At 46.3% G+C, this 19,924-nt stretch overlaps 1 protein-coding gene across 17 annotated transcripts in view; it reads left to right on the forward strand.

The window, feature by feature from the left end:
- Positions 1–19,924, forward strand: part of RPH3A (rabphilin 3A) — a 341,396-nt gene that overhangs the window by 230,350 nt on the left and 91,122 nt on the right. The window lies entirely within an intron of this gene.

Below are 19,924 nucleotides of genomic sequence, written 5' to 3' on the forward strand. Positions count from 1 at the left end.
TGATTACATCTACTTTTCTGGAAATGAATCCTGTTATTTTTAGCATCTTTGCTATTATCTCAGGGGCTACCTCAGTGTTCTGCACCCCCAAGGATTTCCTTTTTAGATTCTTGCTCTTGGAGGTGGGAGGAATGAAACAACAGCCACAGAGATTGGCAAGCCTGAAATATAAGCAGAGTTCACTCACTTCTTTTTTTCACTAGCCCCAAAGCCAAGAAGAGATGCTGAAATTCCAGGGCATGTACCTGCTCATGCAGGACATATGAGGCAGAAGAGGAGTGCTGTCCGGTGGTTAGTGCCAAAGATTTGGTCCTCAAAATCCTTAACTTCTCTTCCTAGCTTCCCTTGCTGGGTGACCTTGAGGAGCAAGCTGCCTTAGTTTCCTCACTGGGAAGTCTCAAGTGTGAATAATGAATGTTAGAAAATTTTGTTTGAAAAAAGAACCACAGATCTGGCTGTGGGTGATATTTAAAGTATTGAAATTTGGTACTAATTGATCAGAATGGCTAGGGTCCTGGAATAGGGGATCTTTGGAGGGCAAGCCTTTTAATTGCTGGAATATGGAGAGGTTTGGGGGGATCCTAGGGGACTATCAGAGCCACGGAGGCCTCAGGGCAGCATCACCATTTCATATTTTTATTTTAATATTTAATATTTTAATATTTTTAACAACTGGTTTGGCCATGCGGTACATGCCAGCCAAGCTGGGATCGTTAGGACTTGGCTGTCCAGATGTGGACACTTCCCAAAGATCTCCCCATTGCCTCACTTCCTTAGGGATGGCCAAGATCCAAGAGGCTGCCCTCCCTCCTCCCCCGTCACATTTGAAGTGGTGCATTGTGGTGCACCAGGGAGAGGGAAACAGAAGCTTCTGGAAAGAGCCTTGGACTTGGGTCAGGAGACCTGGGTTCCAGCCCCAGCTGTCTCCACTTTCTGGGCCTCGGTTTCCCCATCTATGCAATGGGGCAGTCTGTCCCAATGGCTCTAAGGCCCCTTCCAGTTCTGGGTTTCTGTGACTGTGGGATAGGTATGTGTGTGAGTATTTGTGAATGCACATGCCCACATTTCTAGGAAGGGTTAGCACTGTGCTCGAGAATTTTTCCTGTGTCAGGGAGTGGCCCTGTTTGGGGAGAATTGGGATAGAGGAGTCTCGTGAGAACTTTTCTAGGTTTCTAGAATCCTGAGCTCAGCTGGAAAGGGGTCTGCTTTATTTATGGCCTTAGATGCACAGAGATGCAGATTTCGCAGCACTTGAAGGCTCCATAGAGACTCTTCTCAGGAGTAGCAGCAAGGACTCTTTGGAGTGCCTCTGCTCTGAAAAGATGCATATATACACACAAACACACAACATCAGGGTGTTGGACCCTCCCTAATGCCCATCTGAAAACTGCCCCGCCCCCAAGTTCAGAACCTCTGATTTAATTTAACCCTTTCCAGGGGAGCCCAGAGAGGGAAAACAATTTGCCCAAGACCACACAGTAAGTTATGGCAGCAACATACAAACCCACTGTTGTGAAGACTAAGGCATCATCCCTTCACTCCTGGCTCCAGCATCCCCTACTCCCCCATTCAGCCTGAGGCACAGAGGTAGGACATTCAGCAGTGTCTCTCCAGCCCATGCTGGTAATCAGGAAGCTTAGCCATGGAGACAAATGTGGACATTTCCTTTCTTGCTGGCAGGAGAGAGGCAGCAGCCAGAGATTTGTGATTCCACAGGGGTAGCCTGGGAATTCAGTCCCACCAGCCCACTCTGCCTTTCTCCTTATTGCTCCATACACAAACTGGCTGCTTTGTCTGAAGATGTGCAATCGGTTGGGGTGATTGCTCTTGGGCTTTCTTTGTAGGATGGAATATTACTCTTTAACTCTTTCCCACTCTGTGAATGGGTCCTACAGATTTATGGTTTTCCAATAAAAACCACCATGACGCATGGACCTGTCTTCTGCTCTTCATCCCCTGTCAGTGGGGAGCTGATTGTAATTGCAGATAAGTTAGGAGTTGATGTGATGGCAACGAGAAGAAAACAGTGTGGTTTATTTCTGTTAAGAGCTGTGGCCATAATCTGGGATAAAAATAATTCTGGGACCCAGTCATGGTGGACTGGAGCTGATGAGTTTAAATAATTTAATTTCCACCCAGGATGGAGAGCCTTGATGTGCTGAGAGAGTAAAGGAAGCACTGCAGAAATAGCCCCCTCCTTTCTGTGCCTCACACCTGTCTGTCTCCTTAACCAGCCAGGGGCTGCAGTGTGGGCTCTGGAAGCAGTCAGATCTTAGTTCCAATTCTGACTCTGACATTTCCTTGCTGTGTGACTTCAGGCAAGGGCCTAACCTCTCTGAGCCTCAGTTTCTTAAATTGGGTGTATTAGGGTAGCATTATATAGGGATTAAGAGGATGGGCTCTGGAAACAAATTTCCTAGGCTTAGATCCTGGTCCTAAGCACTTTATGGTTGTGTCACTTCACCTCTCTGGACCTCAATTTCCCCATCTACAAAATGGGAATAAGAATGCAGTTGTGAGAATGTTAAGAGTTAATGATCACTTTATACTGAGCCTGGCAAGGAGTAAATGTCCAACAAATGTTTGCAGTGGGGGCGATGTTGGTGACGGTAACAGTGAAATCACCCTTGACCAAAACAAGAGTAGGGTGAAGTAGAGGAAGGTGAATTCTTTGGGCTGTGTAACTGTATGACCCATGAGAGAGACGACAAAGCTCGGAGATGGGAGCTGCCAGCCCCTCCTGTTCCCCACTGCGTTCCCCAGTTGCTACAGGTTCCCAGAACTCAGTTTCTTCATCTGTGAAATGGACATAATGACTCCCTCTTTGTTTGGCTTGTGAGGCTCTAAGCAACTAACAGGGGAGTCATGAACATGGTGGGTAGGCCCCAGAGAAGAGTTCTAGGAGGAGAAGCCCTGCTGACCACTCAGTCTTTTGTTCCTTCAAGTCCCTGGGAGGTTTTTGCTGAATCATCCCAGGCTATAAGCTCTGAGCCACGTATTTTCTCCAGGAAACCTGAGCTTTCCCTCCCTTCCCTGGGAAGTGCTTTTCCCACTACGGTGCTTCTGTGTAGAAGTCCTCAGGTGCTACAGGGTGAGATCCTTAAGGGCCAAGTCTGTGTGTGCTGTCTTCATTTTTTGGTGTCTGGGTCAGCATACAGCAGGTGCTCAGCAATGACTTACTGAGTGAATGAATGAATGAAGCTCAATTGACTGGCTAGTGAACATGTCAGTTTGGGGCCTGTGGTCCAGCCAGAGGCCTGCACACAGTAGGTGCTCAGTTAGTGTTTGTTGACTATGATGATTCATTGGTGAAAGGTTTGGAAGGACTTGGCTTTTGTCTCCAATTTGTTACAGGTAAAGGACAGGTTTCTCTCTCTTCCTGCCAGAGTGCCCATTGCTATTTATCATGCATTGCACATTTATTGAATACCTACAGTATGCCTGGTACTATTGTGGGCATTGGGAATAAAATGGCAATAAAGATATAATCCTGGCCAGGTGGGGTCACTCATGCCTGTAATCCCAGCAGTTTGGGAGGCCAAGGCAGGTGGCTTACTTGAGGTCAGGAGTTCAAGACCAGCCTGGTCAATGAGGTAAAACACTGTCTCTACTAAAAATACAAAAATTAGCCAGGTGTGCTGGTGTGTGCCTGTAATCCCAGCTATTTGGGTGGTTGAGGCAGGAGAATTGCTTGAACTCGGGAGACAGAGGTTGCAGTAGTCGAGATCATACCACTGCACTCCAGCCGGGGACAAGACTGTCTCAGAAAATAATAATAATAAAATAAAAGATACTATTCCTTTTGGGACTTAAAGTAGGTGGCTACCTACATCATGTGATCTTTTGGGAGTGTGGTACAAAGAGGGCGCCCTGAGTCACCCAAAGACTTTCAGTTCACTGATACCTGAAATTTTCATCATTCAAGTTTCATTCTTTTTCTTAAGGCTTTCCTCTTGGTTAAAGAACAGATGCTTTGGAGTGAGTTAATGCATCCAGCCTTATTAGTCATTTACACTGTAATGAGAAGCTGTAAGAGCCTTTTCTAAAAGTGAAGCCGGCTTGGTTTCTTGGAGCAGAGAGAGGGGGGCTATATTACTTGGCTTGCAGGCAAAAGAAGGGCAAAGGACAGAGAAATGTGGATGTTCCTGGGTTTACGTTCTGTTAGGGGGTAAAGAGCTCTTGATGGCCGGAGTAATCTGACTAGCCTGAATCAGGTGACGCATCTAACTCAGTGGTTCTCATTGTGGTTCTCCCTGCCCTGAAGCAATATCAGTATCACCCAGGAACTTGTTAGGAGGGCATGTTCTTGGGTTCCATCCAGACTTGCTGCACCAGAAACTCTGAGTGCAGAGCCCCCACTGCTGTAAGTGAAGGTATTTTTGTTTGGAAATGCAAAACACTTTTACAGGTGTTAACTATAATAGTTCTAAGTGTGTTGCAAGCCTCTGACATTTTGCCAAGGTGCCCCCTTGACCCCCCCAAGGGGCTGAGCAGGGTAAGACCAAGCCCATTGCCTCCTGCACATACCATTTCCTTTCTGCTGCTGAATCCCACAGGAGCATGACCTGGACCTAGCATGTTGTTCCCATTCCATGCTAACCTCAGATGGTTCCAAGGAGTCATTTTTTTGCTATGCAGGACCCCAGGACTCAGTTTCTCAGATAGCTTCATAGCAAGGCCTTAATACTCAGCTTTCCAGCCAGGCCTGGCTTTTGGGATTTGAGGGAACAAAGTTTTGTTTTTGTTTTTGAGATAGGATCTTGCCCTGTCACCCAGGCTGGAGTACAGTGGTATGATGATCATAGCTCACTGCAACCTTGAATTCCTGGGCTCAAGCAATCCTCTTGCCTCAGCCTCCCAAAGGGCTGGGATTCCAGCTGTGAGCCACTGCACCCAGCCAAAAGTGATTCTTCTTAGCCCAACTCTGCTCCCCATTTGGGCCAGGAAAAGAGGGGAGGCAGCAGTGCTGAGGCCCCAGGCTGCTGTATGCAATGTCACTGTGGTTTCCTCGAAGTAATTGTCTTGCTGTCATTAGTTTTAATCATATAACACATGCTTAAATCTCACTGTAATGGAGCCCTGTCAGACTCTGGTTTAGTGATGTATCCAGTGAGCACAATAACATGCCTCAGGAAGCTGGGTGTTTTACCACCCCCTGCAATTAATCAACAAGAGGAAACTCATCTGACAGCATCATAATGACGTGTGGTTCATGAAGGATTTATTTAGAGAACGAGGGGGGAAAATATCTTCTCATCTCTCAATATAATCTGAGTGAGTTCATTCAGCTGACTTTTTCTTTCGCTCTTTTCCTCTCTTACTTTTCCTTTTCTTCCTCTTTAATGCACCTACACAATGACGAGTGGTGACTTGTGAATGGAAGCAGCTTTCAGCAGAGAACATATTATGTAAGCAGGTTTTGGTGCCAGCCGTTGATGGCGGGGTGGCGTTCTGGGGCTGCAGAGAAGAGAGATGGTTTCTTGAAGTTCGTTGGGAGGCCTTTCATGCAAGATGCTGCCAGACAGCATCTGTGTGGCCCGCTTCATCGCATAGCCTTCCTGCCTGCACGCTTTCCCCTTTCCCTCTCTGCCTGCCTGTGTTTTTCCTCTGTCACTGTGGTGTTAAGTTCCTAAGGCTCTGTCTCTGTCTCTCCCTCTCTCTCTCCTTTTCCCTGCCCCTGTCTCCTTAGTTTTCCCACCTTTTAAAAAAAATTCCCTGCTTTCTCCTTGCAGTCTCTCTTTTCTCCCCCTCATTCCCTCTCTGCCTTTCTCTCTTTTCTGCCCCTGGCCTCTCCTCCTTTCCTTTTCTTGCTCTCTCTCTGTCTTCCTCATTCCATCTTTAAGACACACAGAAATTACTCGTAAAGGGAATGCATTTGTGAGTTTCTGAGACTCCTGGTGATAAAGGCTCCAAGTAGGGTCACCAATCATCCAGCTTTGCCTGGAACTGAAGGGGGTCCTGGGATGGCTCTCACTTGTAATCCCTACAGTTTGGGAGGCCAGGGCAGAAGGATCACTTGAAGCCAGGAGTTCGAGACCAGCCTGGGCAACACATGAGACTTCTGTTTCTATAAAAAAGCTGGGTGTGGTGGCACACACCTGTAGTCCCAGCTACTTGGGAGGCTTAGGCAGGAGGATCACTTGAGTCCAGGAGGTTGAGGCTGCAGCGAGCTGTAGCTGTGCCACTGTACTACAGCCTGGGTGACAGAGTAAGACCCTGTGCCTAAAACAAAACAAAACAAAAGAACAACAAAGAAGGGAGAGAGGCCTGGGCACACTGTGATGAGTTGGTCATCTTACCTCCAAGCCAAATGCTTGGAATTTTGTAGAATGTTCAAAAGGCCAAAGACTCAGCTTTCTAGGTAAGTTTTCTGCCCTCCTGCTCTGGTGGCACACAGTGGTTGTGAAGCCCTCCCAGGATTGGCATTCTTTATGTGGCTCCAGCATGGACTATCTAAACACACAAAAGCCTGTCTGTCAGAGCTCAGAGGTCAGTCAGGGGCAGGAGACTGACTCCCTTCCCCTTCCCTAACTCCTGTCTCTAACAAGACTGACCACCCAGCTAGTTATGCGCTCACTGGTCACCCGGGGGTGGGGATCGAGTAGAGACTGCAGATGGTTCAATGCCCAAGGTTCTCAAACTTAGCCTGCATCAGAACCCTCTGCAGGAGTTGTTAAAACAGAGTTTCTGATTCAGTGGGACTAGGATGGAGCCCAAGAATTTGCACACCGAATGAGTTCCCAGGCGGTGTTGATGCTGCTGGCTCAGGAGCCACACTTTGAGAACCATTGCTCCCTGCAGACTCATTCCCTGATTCCCTCCTTTCCAGACAAGTCTCGTACACTGCCATGTACTGGACACCGTTCTAGCCACTGCAGGCTCAGCAGTGAGGGAGCCAGAGCTCCCTGCACCCTGGAGCTGACAGCCCAGTGGGTGGCAAAACCAATCAAGTAAACGCATAAACAAGAAAACTCCAGAGACCAAGTGAAGTGCCATGGAGGAAGGAGATAGGAAGACGCCATGGAGAATGACAAACGACAGGTGGGGGGAGGGAGGGGTGAGACTAATTTATAAAAAGGGCCACCGGGAGGCTGAGTTTCTAGAAGGAATCATTCATGCATCGATGGTGGGGGGAGGGATGAGTCACACCTGGGAGATGGAGGCAGTAAGTGTAAAAGCAGAGACAACTGGGTGTCCACAAAGGACAGGCCGACAGCTGGTGTGAATGGGGTGAGGGTCATGTGATGGGGAAAAAGGGAGAGAGGGCCCTGGTTAGGCAGGTAGCCAAGGAGTCTGGGTTTGATTTTATTTTGCAAGGAGGGTTTTTTTACCAGAGTGTTGTGACCTAATTTACAATGTTGGTAATGATTGCTTTGGTCTCTGAGTGGAGAAGGGGGCACAGAAGGTGGGGTGGAAGGGGGACCAGTGAGAGGAGCCATGAAGAGGCAGGGACCAGGTGGTGGCAGAGAAGGTGACCACATTTGGGGTGAATTCTGCTGTAGTACAGACAGGCTTTACTGATGGATCAGTCACAAGGGGAGAAGGCCAGAGGAATCAGGGTCCTATTCCTGGCAATGGTGCAGCACTTGTGATCCTAGGGCCATGGAGAGGGGCCTTGGCTTTAACTAAGAGCTAATGGGTTATGAGGCAAGACCAGTAGTGTGTGCAAAGTAAAGGCCTTTCAGGGAGCTCCGCAAATGCTCATTCCATGCTGGCTAAAATGCACGGTTCCCTTTTCCCCAGAAGAAAAGGCAACAGCTTGGGTTTTTTTTTCCCTCTCCCATGAGTAGTGGCTGGATTAATCTATCAGCACGAAGCAGGATATTGTAACTTGGTGAAGGCTATGACACCCCATGAAGTGGCAAGCTGAGGTGTCCGGTCAAGCATTTCTCTCAAAGACTTGGAGCCCAGGGGCTGCAGGGAAGGCAGCTGGAGGTGGTGGAAGACATGTGCTTCTGGTGTCTGCAGCTTCCTCTCTGATCGTTAGAGACCTACCTGTTGTTCCTGGAGCTAGCTAGGCCCATTCAAAAGGGAACCAGCCACACTGGGCTTGCTCGTAAGTACGAAAGTGGGAGAAGCCAGCATTTGGAGCAGGAGCTGGGCCCTTGGCCGGGAAGGAGACTCAGTTCACAATGGAGCATGCAGCAGGCTTGCCTTTCAGGTGGGTCCTGTCACTGTTTCTATAGATTTTCTTTCTTCCTTTTTCTTTTTCCCTGGAAGGGTTTATCTGACTGGGCAGACATATGTAGCCAGCCTTGGTCAACTTCTGCAGAGGGGTCCAGGCAAGTCTTCTTGTCTGAACAATGGATGAGTACTTCGAGGAAAACTCCCCAGGGAGAAATAAATGCTGCTCACTCGTGTTGGTGACCCGGAGGGGACAGTGCTTTTGATTATAATGAGAGGGGAACTGGTCTCATTTGTAGCCTCTCTGTTATTCACGGAGGCCTCTTGTTATTTGCTTCGCAGATTAGAAGAATCTGTTAGTCTGTGAGACGATGAGAGTTGAGTTCTTTTTCACTTCCTGGTTCACAGCCATCAATGATCCTTGGCCTCCTCTTCCTCCGTTTTTCATTATTTATTCTCTCTTTTCCTCATATGCCATTCCCCTCCCTTCATAGACAACCCTATTGTACTGTGGTTATGCTCATTTCTTTTATTTGTATATGTCTCTTCAAAACACACATTTTTAAAGCTCTCATAGGTTCTCACTTCTTTTCCACTCAGCTCTATGCTTTCAATATCCATCCACATTACAAGGTGGGCATGTAATCTTTTGCTTCTAATTGTTCCTTTTCTCCAAGGCATAAATCCCCCGTTTTTTTCTCCATTTTTCTTATATTATATGAGTTTCCCTCCAGCAACCCAGAGTATTTCTGAAAATTTTTTCCCCTGCACTGGCCAACTGGGATTCTTTCAGGATAGGAAGACTCATTTTAATAGAGATTTAATGATTGTTTGGGCAACACAGGTAGATGCTTCATTCTTTCACTTCTGATTCTTTGCATAACAAATGCTAAATATCCTCATGATGTCAGACACCAGGCAGGCATGGAGGGATGCAGGAGAGAGCAGTGGGGTCTGGAGCTGGGTGGACCTGGGTTCGAATTCTGCCTCTGCTACCCGCTGGCTGTGTGACCTTTGCCAAAGTGACTTAGTCTCTCTGAGCCTTTGTTTCTTCTTCTGTAAGATGGGGATAATGCTAGCCTTCATTTTATAAACCTGTTTGAGAGTGAAATAAGATGATGCCTAATGGGCTTTGTGCGATGAAACTTTTTTTAAATAGTACCCTGGGGGGTTAGGTAAATAGATGTTTGTATCTTCTCCAAGTCCTGCTGGGTCTGCCTGCTATGCTGTGTGTGTATGTATGTGAGTTATGGGTATGTGGGGTATGAATGTGGGGAATATGGTGTGAGCACATGTGTGTGAGTGGTCTGTGGGAATATGTGACTGCATGTGTGTGTGTTGGGAGTGGTTCCCTGGCTCAGGCTGAGACACTGCTCCCCCACTCCTACCCCCTGAATGGCTACTTCCCACTCTGTGTGGAGAGACTCTGCTCCCATCTGGAGTGGCCACGCTGGCTCTACACCACCTCTGTCCTCCCCCCAGGGCCTCTGTCCACTCCCCAGGACCTCTGTCCTCTCCCCAGGGCCTCTGTCCACTCCCCCGGGCCTCTGTCCACTCCCCAGGGCCTCTGTCCTCTCTCCAGGGCCTCTGTCCACTCCCCAGGGCCTCTGTCCTCTCCCCAGGGCCTCTGTCCACTCCCCAGGGCGTCTGTCCACTCCCCAGGGCCTCTGTCCTCTCCCCAGGGCCTCTGTCCACTCCCCAGGGCCTCTGTCCTCTCCCCAGGGCCTCTGTCCACTCCCCAGGGCCTCTGTCCACTCCCCAGGGCCTCGGTTTCCTAATGTAACACTGATATTGCCTCTGGGAATAGTTTGGTGAAAGCAGAAAGGCTCATTTTGTCCTGAACATGCTCAGAGGGTAAAATGCTAGAGGCCAGAAGTGGGGGTCCTTGAGTGGTCAGAGAGGCCCCCAGAAGCTGTCCAAAGCCTGGGATTGAGAAGACTCCAGATCTGAAAATTCTTCCTCTGGTTGTGATGGCAGCTGGTCTGGAACAGGAGCCTTTGTCCCAATCGGTCACTATGAGATGTTCATTTCTGGTTAACACCAACTGTGAGGGCCGCCCCTGTTCTCCACAGCAGGTTGGTCTCTGACGCCCTGAGGGGCTCCTCACCTGCTTCCAGCATTACATCACCCTATTGCTAGAAACAGCACTGAGCTAAGAGTCTATCCATTTGGGTACACATTCCAGATGTGCCTGATAATTCATCCTCTCCCTCTCTCCCATATAGAGCATGAGAGGATGAATTAGAAGGGAGAGGATGAGTTATCAGGGCCATGGATGTCCATGTGCTTCTCCATGGAGTCACAGAGCACTCTGTGTGGGCTACCTTGCCCTTTGCATTACATGGCTGACCTCCTTCAATCCTCATGAAGCCTTGGGAAGGAGACATTATTATTATTATTCCCATTTTGCAGATGAGGACACAGGCTACGGAAGATAAGGAGGCCTCAGTCCCCCCAGTTTACACTGTCTACTTACTATTTGCAATTGTGAAGATAAAGCAACTTAAAGTGCTTTTTAAAAAATAAATAATAAAGTGCTACAGAAATCGATTCTCTAGTCTTTAGCTCCTTCCAGCTTGGATCCAATTCATGGCCATAATTCCAATAAAGGATTGGTTGGTTGAAACCTGGGATGTGTGTGTGCACCAGGCACGTGTGGCCCTCATGACAGCTGGCTGGCTGGTGATACAGCACAGCAGCTAGGACCTCAGCATGGAAAGCCAGGCTCTGTGGGCCCAAGTCTCCGCTTCACCCCTTGCTAGCTGTGCAGGCTTGATGATTACCACAGCCCCCTGCACTTCAGTTTCTTCCAGCTACAGAGTGGGAATGCTGTAATTAACAGCAGGTATCTCCTAGGGTTCTTGTAGAGATCAAATGGGTTCCTACAAGTGGAGCTCTTGGGACTTTATCATTATCACCATTATTTTGCAGCAGGCAATACAAACTTTTTCTTTCATCTTTGGATTTTCCTAATTCAGGAAGGCTCCTGAAGTTTTTTTTTACTTACGCTGGTGGTTTCCAAATTCAGATCTGGCCTGTGACAAAGTTTCCACTGTCCCTGATGAAAGGAGAGGAACTGGCATTTATAGGTGGGCAAAATGTTGCCAATCAAGTTTTCATAGGGCAGGGAAAAAAACACTTGGCCGGGCGCAGTGGCTCATGCCTGTAATCCCAGCACTTAGGGAGGCCAACGTGGGCAGATCATGAGGTCAGGAGTTCGAGACCAGCCTGGCCAATATGGTGAAACCCTGACTCTGCTAAAAATACAAAAAATTAGCTGGGTATGGTGATGCATGCCTGTAGTTCCAGCTACTTGGAAGACTGAGGCAGAAGTATTGCTTGAACCCAGGAAGCAAGAGGTTACAGTGAGCCAACATCACACCACTGCACTCCAGCCTGGGTGACAGGGTGAGACTTTGCCTCAAAAGCAAAAACCAACCAACCAGCCAAACAAAAAACAACAAAAAAAACCTCTATCCTGACATTATCTCTTTTCTGCTTATTTAATGTTAAAATATATTTAAAAAAAATAAAACATTGGCAATGTGTGGTAGCTTCTTTTTTAAACAAAAGATTGGTGCCCACTCTCCCCCCCTTTTTAAAAATAAAAACAACAACAGTGCAAGTGGAGAGCCCTAAATTTGGAAGGGAATTTTATTCGTCCGAGAAATTCAAATGTCTGGGTTCTAATTTTGTCCAATTGTAAACCTTAGGGGTTATAACATTTTAGTGTGTGTCTGAATCTCCTGGGGTATTTGTTTTCTAATGCAGATGCTCAAGGCCTATCCCTAGAACTTCTGATTCAGAAGGTTTAGGGTCACACCAGGAATCTGCAGTGGACAAAGTTTCCCGAGTGATTCAGGAATGGTTCATGGGTCATTCTGGGAGGAGGATGAATCCTCTTTTTCACTGCCTGGGAGATGTGCTTGAGTGTCTCCAGTGAGGGGACTCTGCACCTGCAAAGATGCCCTGTGCGTTGTTAGAAAGGGCCAGTTAGCTAAGTCATCCTTCCTGATATCGACTTAAGCCTGAGTCCCATCACTCCTGATTGTTTTGCCTTCTGGAGCCCAGCTGAAGAAATAATATTCCTAAGACGGAGTTTGCTCCTTGAGAGCCAAATGCATAATAGGGGGCAGCTGTGTGAGGTTGCAAGTACACGTTCATTTTTTAAAAAGAAGATAATTCAGAAGTGAATGTCTAGTCTCCGAATTGCCATGTGGGACTTCCGTCAGCCAACATACAATTATTCATCTATTCATTTGAAAAATATCTATTGACCATCTACTACCATGTAAATCACAGCCCCAAATATAACCTTCTATGTCCATATTTTCCCAATAAAACAGTGAATCTGCCTCTCCTTCCACAAAATGTTTTGCCCAACTTAAATAACTAACCCATTAGGGATGTAAATGGACTTGTCAAGTGTCTATTTATAATATTAACATTTGATTCATTAATTGTATTATACTCACATACTTAAAACCACGTGGTTATATAAAATAAGCAATAATCCACACAACAGTTCTTTCACCGCAAATACATATTGGAAATTATTAAACCAAGAAAGTTAGAAAGGTTGTATAACTTTAGTAAGAGTCATCTACTGCAAATACCTTTCGTTGACCAACAGGAAAGGAAGAGATTCCACCTGGAGTTTCATGATGGTTGAAAAGTTGAGAAAGAATTTGCTTAAACTCTTTTGTCATTCAAAAGAAAGCAAATTGAGAGAGAAGAGAATGCTTAACAGTGTGAAAAACATTTTAAAGAACCTGGACAGACAGCGATTTTGAGCTAGGAGCAGTGGCTCACACCTGTAATCCCAGCACTTTGGGAGGTTGAGGTGGGTGGATCACTTGAGGCCAGGAGTTCAGGACCAGCCTGACCAACATGGTGAAACCCCGTCTCTACTAAAAATACAGAAATTAGCCAGGCGTAGTGGTGGGAGCCTGTAATCCCAGCTACTCAGAAGGCGAGGCACGAGAATCACTTGAACCCAGGAGGTGGAGGTTGCAGTGAGCAGAGTTCGCATCACTGCACTCCAGCCTGGGCGACAGAGGGAGACCGTCTCAAAAAAAAAAAAAAAAAAAAGGAACCGATTTTTTGTTTTCTGAGGAATACTTGGTTGGGGAGAATCCTTATCTTCTAGTCGGTCATTTATAGTACGTGATAGGCACTGTGCTCAGTGCTGGGATGTAGCAGAAACCAATTTAGATTTGGCATCTTCCTGTGAGAAGGTAGAAAATGATTCAAATGGCTGTGTAATGATAAATGAAGGCAAAGATTCTAAAGAGAGGGGCACGGTTCACAAAGAAATTTGACCTAATCTGGGAGGGCTTCCCAGAGGAAGTGATGTTTGACCTGAGAGCTGAAAGATGAATAGGAGTTAACTGAGTAAAGAGAGGAGAGAATGGTGTTCTTGGCCGTGGGAACAACACATGCAAAGGCCCTGAGGTAGCAGTGCAGGATCTGAAAGAAGGCCAGCATGGTTGGAGTGTGAGATGTGAGGGTGAGAAGAGGCAGGTGTGAGATGAGGTGGGTGGTGCCTGCAGGGCCATGATTTGGCAGTTTGTCTTGATTCTGTGAGCAATGGGGTCTCACAAGCAGAAGGGTGACCTGATGTGATCCATATTTTGAAAAGGCCATCCCACCTGCCGTGCAGGGTTCACATGGAGGTGCAGAACTTGGGGAGGCTTGATGGAAACTTCCAACTGGCCCGGAAAGGGCTGCATTTACAGGCTGTGCCCTGCACGCCCCACTCCTCTTCACAGCACCAATTCCCTGGAAATGAAGAGGACAATAGGACTCCTCCCCACCCAGAGGGAGATTTTGTTCTGCAATCTACCACAGATGTGGGGCCCCTTCCAGAGAAGCAGGGGACTCAGAGTAGAGGGAGGGGTTAAGGATAGTTGCTAATCTCTCTGGGTTCAGATTCCAGCTCTGCTGCTCTGTGGCCTTGAATGACTTACCAAATCTTTCTGCCTCTCAGTTTCTTCATCTGGAAAATGAAGATAACAAGAACAACTACATTACTGGGTTGTTTGGGGGAATTTAGCAAGTCAATATATTGTGTTTGGTCGGACCAGGGCTTGGCACTTTGTAGGTGCTCAGCAAACATTAGTCACTATTATTTTGACAAGGATGATGCAATCTCCAAGCTTGCGGTTCTAGAAGAGGCCCTGTTAGTCCTTTCCACCTTCTGTCCGCTTCCCACCTCTTTTAGATCTTTCTTCAAGTGTCACCTTATTTAAAATTGCACCTCCCTCCCCTGGAGGGAGGCACAAATCCATACCTGCTCCCCAGACCCAGAGCTTCTGATCCAGGAGGCCTGGAACAGAGCCCAGGAATCTGCATTTCTAATGAGTTCCAGGCAATACTGGTACTGCTGGTCTGTGGCACTTGACACTGTGTATCTGCTACCTACTTTATTTTGTTCATCATCTGTTTCCCCCACTAGAGTGTCAGCACCACCAGAACAGGATACTTTGACTGTTCTGTTTACCACCATATCCCCAGTACACCATCTCCTAGTGTCTGGCATGCAGTAGGTGCTCAGTAAGTTGTTGGATACACGAACACTAACGGTGTCAACCTAATGATCCTTGCTCTTATTCAGAACCTTACCCTCTCTCCAGATAACTCTAATTAACTTAATGGGTTATTAAACAGTGACACCAGCAAAGGGGGAAAAACGTCCTCAAGCCTTGGAAGGGATGCAGGATGGACAGCGAAGGTGTGGGGAGGCTCCAGGGGGTTTTGTTGTTGGAGAAGAACATGAAGGTCTTTTATAAAACAGCTTCGCAACCTGATCTTTCTACCCTGATTAATCACATTAAGCCTTTGTCAATATCAACATTACATCAGCCCCAGCCGTGGCAGCTGGTGGAGCGGCAGGCTTATTCAATATTTAAGAAGACCTGCATTGCAGGCAAGGGTTTGGGCCGCTGGTGGAAGAGCAAGCAGTAAGTGCTCAGGGGCAGTCTCTTAAGTGGTGGATTATTTTTTAAAAGGAAAGAAACAAGAAAAGGGAAAGGCAACAAGCCCTCAGCTTCCCCTGGCTTTCCCCAGTTTCTGGTAGAGGTGGAGCAGCATGCCTGAGTTACTAGCTCTGATTCAGGACAAGGCAGCGCTGCCAGAAGAAGGGCAATCATGATCCAGAACATTTAGTCTCCTGGGTTCGATTTTCTAGCATTGCATAAAGCGGTGGTTCACAGAAGGCGATGCACAGACCAGGAATACCAGTATTGCCTGGAACTTACTAGAAATGCCAATTCTTGGGCTCTGTTCCAGACCTCTTGGATCACAAGCTCTGGGTCTGGGAAGTGGGTATGGACTTGTGCCTTAAGGAGCCCTCCAGGTGATTCTGATGTGCTTTCAAGTTTGAGGTGCACTGGCTTGAAGGAAGGGCGGGATTGCAGGCAGGTGGCTCTTAGCCCTGGCTATGCATTACAAACACCTGGGGAACTTTAGCAATGTAGCCACGCCAGGACTCGCCCCTAGAGTTTCTTCTTTAGTTGGTTTGGATGCAGTCCTTGCATTGACATTTTAACCCTGCCTCCAAGGTGATCCTAGGACAGAGCCAGGATGTGACTATTCGCCACCCGCCTGACTTTGGTGAGTTATCTTAGCTCACAGGTCCTCTGTTAGCATCTGTACAATAGACCCTAAACCTCCCAAACTAAGGATGGGATTTGCAAAGAAATCGTAAGACTTAAGACAAATGCTCTTACCTCGTGAAATATTTGAGGGGTGTTGCATGCTGTGCCAATGGGGAGCTCATGAGGGTTTCCTGGGATATGCCAGTATCTTTTGACCATTCTTGACCATTTCCTTCTGGTGGCCTCACTTGGTTCTTCTCATCGTGGGAATCTGGGGCCACAAAAACCCTCACTATATAAGCACTTTAAAAGAACACTCCGGGCTTCTCAGTGTGGAGATGACTGTAGCCGGGAGAGGAGAGGTTGACATGAAGCGCTAAAGGCAGAAAAAAACAAGGGGAAATAGGTATAAATTCAAACCTTATGGGCTGTGGTTGGCAATGAGGATTTCACGCTAGCGTATTATCGTTATTCCCCAATGAGAGTTACCAGTTTTTGAGCATTTGCTATGGACCAGCACCATGCCAGGAGCTCTGCATGCTCATTTCATCCCATTCTTCCATCAGCCCTAGGAAGAGGGTACAGTTATAACCGGCGTTTTCCAGACAAGGAAAGGGAGGAATACAGGTTACGGAACTTGCTGAGCTCCAGGTTAGCAAAGGACAGAGCCAGGATGAGCCCCTGTAACATATCTGGAGTTAACCCACTCCAAGTCAAATAGGTCCCTAGGCTTTCTAGGAAAGGTAATTACTGAGGAGATGTCTCCAGAAACATGGGGTGAAGTGGCTCAGGGCAGAGTTGAGCATCACTTTCCCACCCCACCCCACCTCCTCTTACCTCTAAATTCTGACCCTTACCACACTGCCTCCTCCTGCTGGCTTCAGTTCAACATAAGCAGCTCTCATCAAAAAAAAAAAAAAAAAGCTTGGTTTTCACTTTCACGGTTTCGATGTCCCCATGGCCCTCAGTGAACAAGAACTAAGTGAAAAATTAAGAAGGCCTTCTGGGAACATTTCAGCCTCCTTTCTTGATTTTTCAGACCCCAAACTAAGAAAAAACTCTGCAAGAGAATTGCTTGAACCTGGGAGGCGGGGGTCGCAGTGAGCCGAAATTACACCACTGCATTCCAGCCTGGGTGACAGAGTGAGACTCCATCAAGGCGGGGGGGGGGGGGGGGGGGGGGGGGATGGGAAGAAATCTGCAAAACTTCAACTCTTCTTTAAGAAAGAAATGACCTTCAAATTTTCTTTTCTTTCCTCAAGAAAGAGCTGGAAATCAGGGCCAAATGAACTTAGTCCTCCCTTGTCCGCATCTGTGAAAGATGTGAACCCTCCTAAACCCTCAAATGCAGCCCCTATCAGTGACCGATTTTACTGCAGAAACTAAATTGGCAGACTGGCTGGGAATGAACCACTTGCAGCTACCCCTCACTTGCCCTTGGCTCACTGCAGACCTTCCACTTCTGAGCATGCTCTGCAGATGTTGGAGACGGACCATACACTTACAAACCCACTTGCTGCTTTGCCCTTGTTCATTTTCTGATCAGACTCCAAAAAGGCTGTGTGCTAGATGGCCCCTGTACGTTTCTGTCCCTGGTAAATCCCCAAGCCAATGTGTTTACTCTTGGCAGGTATCCCTTCTTCCACTTTCTTTCCTTCTGCCCCCATGAAGGTGCTGGCAGAGAAACCACGTTGAAATGCACTGTTAGTTTCTTGTGGGAGAAACTAACCTTAGGGCTTGACCCCAAAACAAGCCCTAAGGATGGTGTGTTTTATGTTCCTTGCACTTTTCCTTCCAAATTGGCTATGTGCATCAATTATCTCATTATCTGCCCCTTGAGTCCACCACATCCTACAAACAAAATAGAAAACAGCCTAAATTACTAACATCTGTCCTGCTTAATATTCTTCATTGTAAGAGGAAAAGTGAAACTGTAAAAATGCCTTTTGATTAATCTAGTAGTTTATATATTTGTATACTGCATAGTATTCATTATGTATATAATACATTACACTATATTATTTTATATATAATACATATTTATTTTTGTGTATACGTGTGTGTGTGTGTGTGTGTATATATATATATATATATATATATATATATATATAGAGAGAGAGAGAGAGAGAGAGAGAGAAAGAGAGAGTCAATTCTTGTTACTCATGATAGTTATGTTCTGCAAAATTGCCACAAACACTGAACTAGTAAATACTGAACCACATTGCTCCTAGGAGAAATACAGGGTTAAGTTCCTATGAGTTTTGGTTCCAGTATTTTCAATTGATCAATACATATCCTTGTTTTATGTGTGTTTCGTTTAAAGACACCTCATTTAATATGTTATTGATTCTATTAACAGGCTTCCAGTATCTTCTACTGATCAATACATAACCTTGTTTTATGTGTGTTTCTGTGTAAAGACACCTCATTTAATATACTGCTGAAATTGTGGCCAATAGCATGAGGCCTTTGTTCAGTTTGAAAGCACTGAACGAAGTGTATCATATGCATTATTTTCTCTGTGAGGCATTTCACAGCCTTCCTGCTCCTAGGAACACTCATTGGCACTATGCTTGGGGGCCATTTTTAAACAGCAAAATTACCAACAAAAAGTGAAAAAATGCAAAAAAAAAATGTGGCACTAAATAGACGCCCTAAAAAAGAGACTTGATTACAGCATGGGAGCTGAAACAAGGTGGAGACCTGCTTTGTTTACCTTGAGCTGGGAGCATGCATGTCAGGTGTCTCAAACGCTTTGGTCACTCTGTGCATGTCTGTGGATGACCATGAAAGGGTCACAGGTATTGATTTTGGGCTTCCAAATAAACTTTAGCAAGTAGGCAAATTTGCAAACACAGAATAATGAGTTGGCTATGCATGTGTCTGCATTCATCATGACTACATTGATTGCAAACCTCAAACTAGTTCAAGTGATATAAAAAGACATTTATTTGCTAATGTAATTGAAGGGTCCTCCGCACGGCGGAGGCATGACTGGATCCAGAGGCTCAACGATAGGCCAGAACTGAATTCTCACCATCTCGTCGTTCTGCTTTCTTCTGGGTTGGCCTCCCTTTCAAGTAGACTTCTCTGCTTGGTAGAACCCCACCAATTCCAAGTTTGTCGCATCCAGCTTCAGTTTTGTAGGGGAAAAAAGAGCATCTCCTTTCTAGGATTCTAGCAAAAGTCTGAGTATTGAGTCTAATTGGCTTGGATTGCAAAACTTATCCAACTTTGAGTCAATTATATATAGTTACAAGGGGGAATATGCTGACTAGTGAGGCAAGAGTCACGTGAGAATCCCTGGAGCTGGGAATTGAGGCCAGCCCTGTCAGTACACCATGGTCTGAGACTGAGAAAGGATGGTTTCTTTAAAAACAACAAAACAAAACAAAACCAGGGTGTTGGTCCCAAAAGAAGGAGGAACTGATGTCCACTCCCCACACCGTCATGGAATTATCAGTTTTGCAGAGGATGATTTCTGTGAACTAGTGAAGGCTAAGCCCTGAGCTTTCGAATCCCAAATACAATAAAAATTCAGAGAAGAGCGGATCGAAGAAGGCATTATGGCACTGATGAGAGTTGAGCTAGAATTTTAGGGCTTACGGGGAGAAAGCAGCATTTCAAGATGAGAAAAAAGTTTTACATCATTTTTATGCCATCTTGATAGCTGCATAAATCTCAAGGAGAAGAGTAAGTCAAGTCACACATGAGAGATGGTTGGTGGATCCCAGCTTTTCAAAAGTAGAAAGTATATCAATTTCTGATTCTATCCCCCTCCTACCCCCCACACCATTTGTATATTTATTCATTCACTAAAACTAAAGAGAGGAAGAGAGGAGTAATGTGTATGTGCTACTGTCTATGGTGCTGAACTACAGCTCTGGGCTTCTGATTTCTATTTCTTTGCAAACCTTTGAGCCAATGTATACAAATTAGTTAGTGTCATCCCTGGCACACAGTAGGTGATAGCTACCTTATGGCTCTATTTGGCAGCCTTGATATCTGGAGATGACAACAAAGGTAACTTCATCCTCTTTATTTAACCATGTCCCATTGTTCTAAGCAGGTTACAAGTACTAACTCATTTAACCCTTTAACACCCCTGTAAGATAGGTACTGTCATCATTCCTGTTTTTCACAGAAGGAAATCAAGGCATAGAGAGGTTAAGTAACCATCTTAACATCACACAATTAGAGAG

This window comes from Callithrix jacchus, chromosome 9 (assembly GCF_049354715.1).
Source record: "Callithrix jacchus isolate 240 chromosome 9, calJac240_pri, whole genome shotgun sequence".
Classification (NCBI taxonomy): Eukaryota; Metazoa; Chordata; class Mammalia; order Primates; family Cebidae; genus Callithrix; species Callithrix jacchus.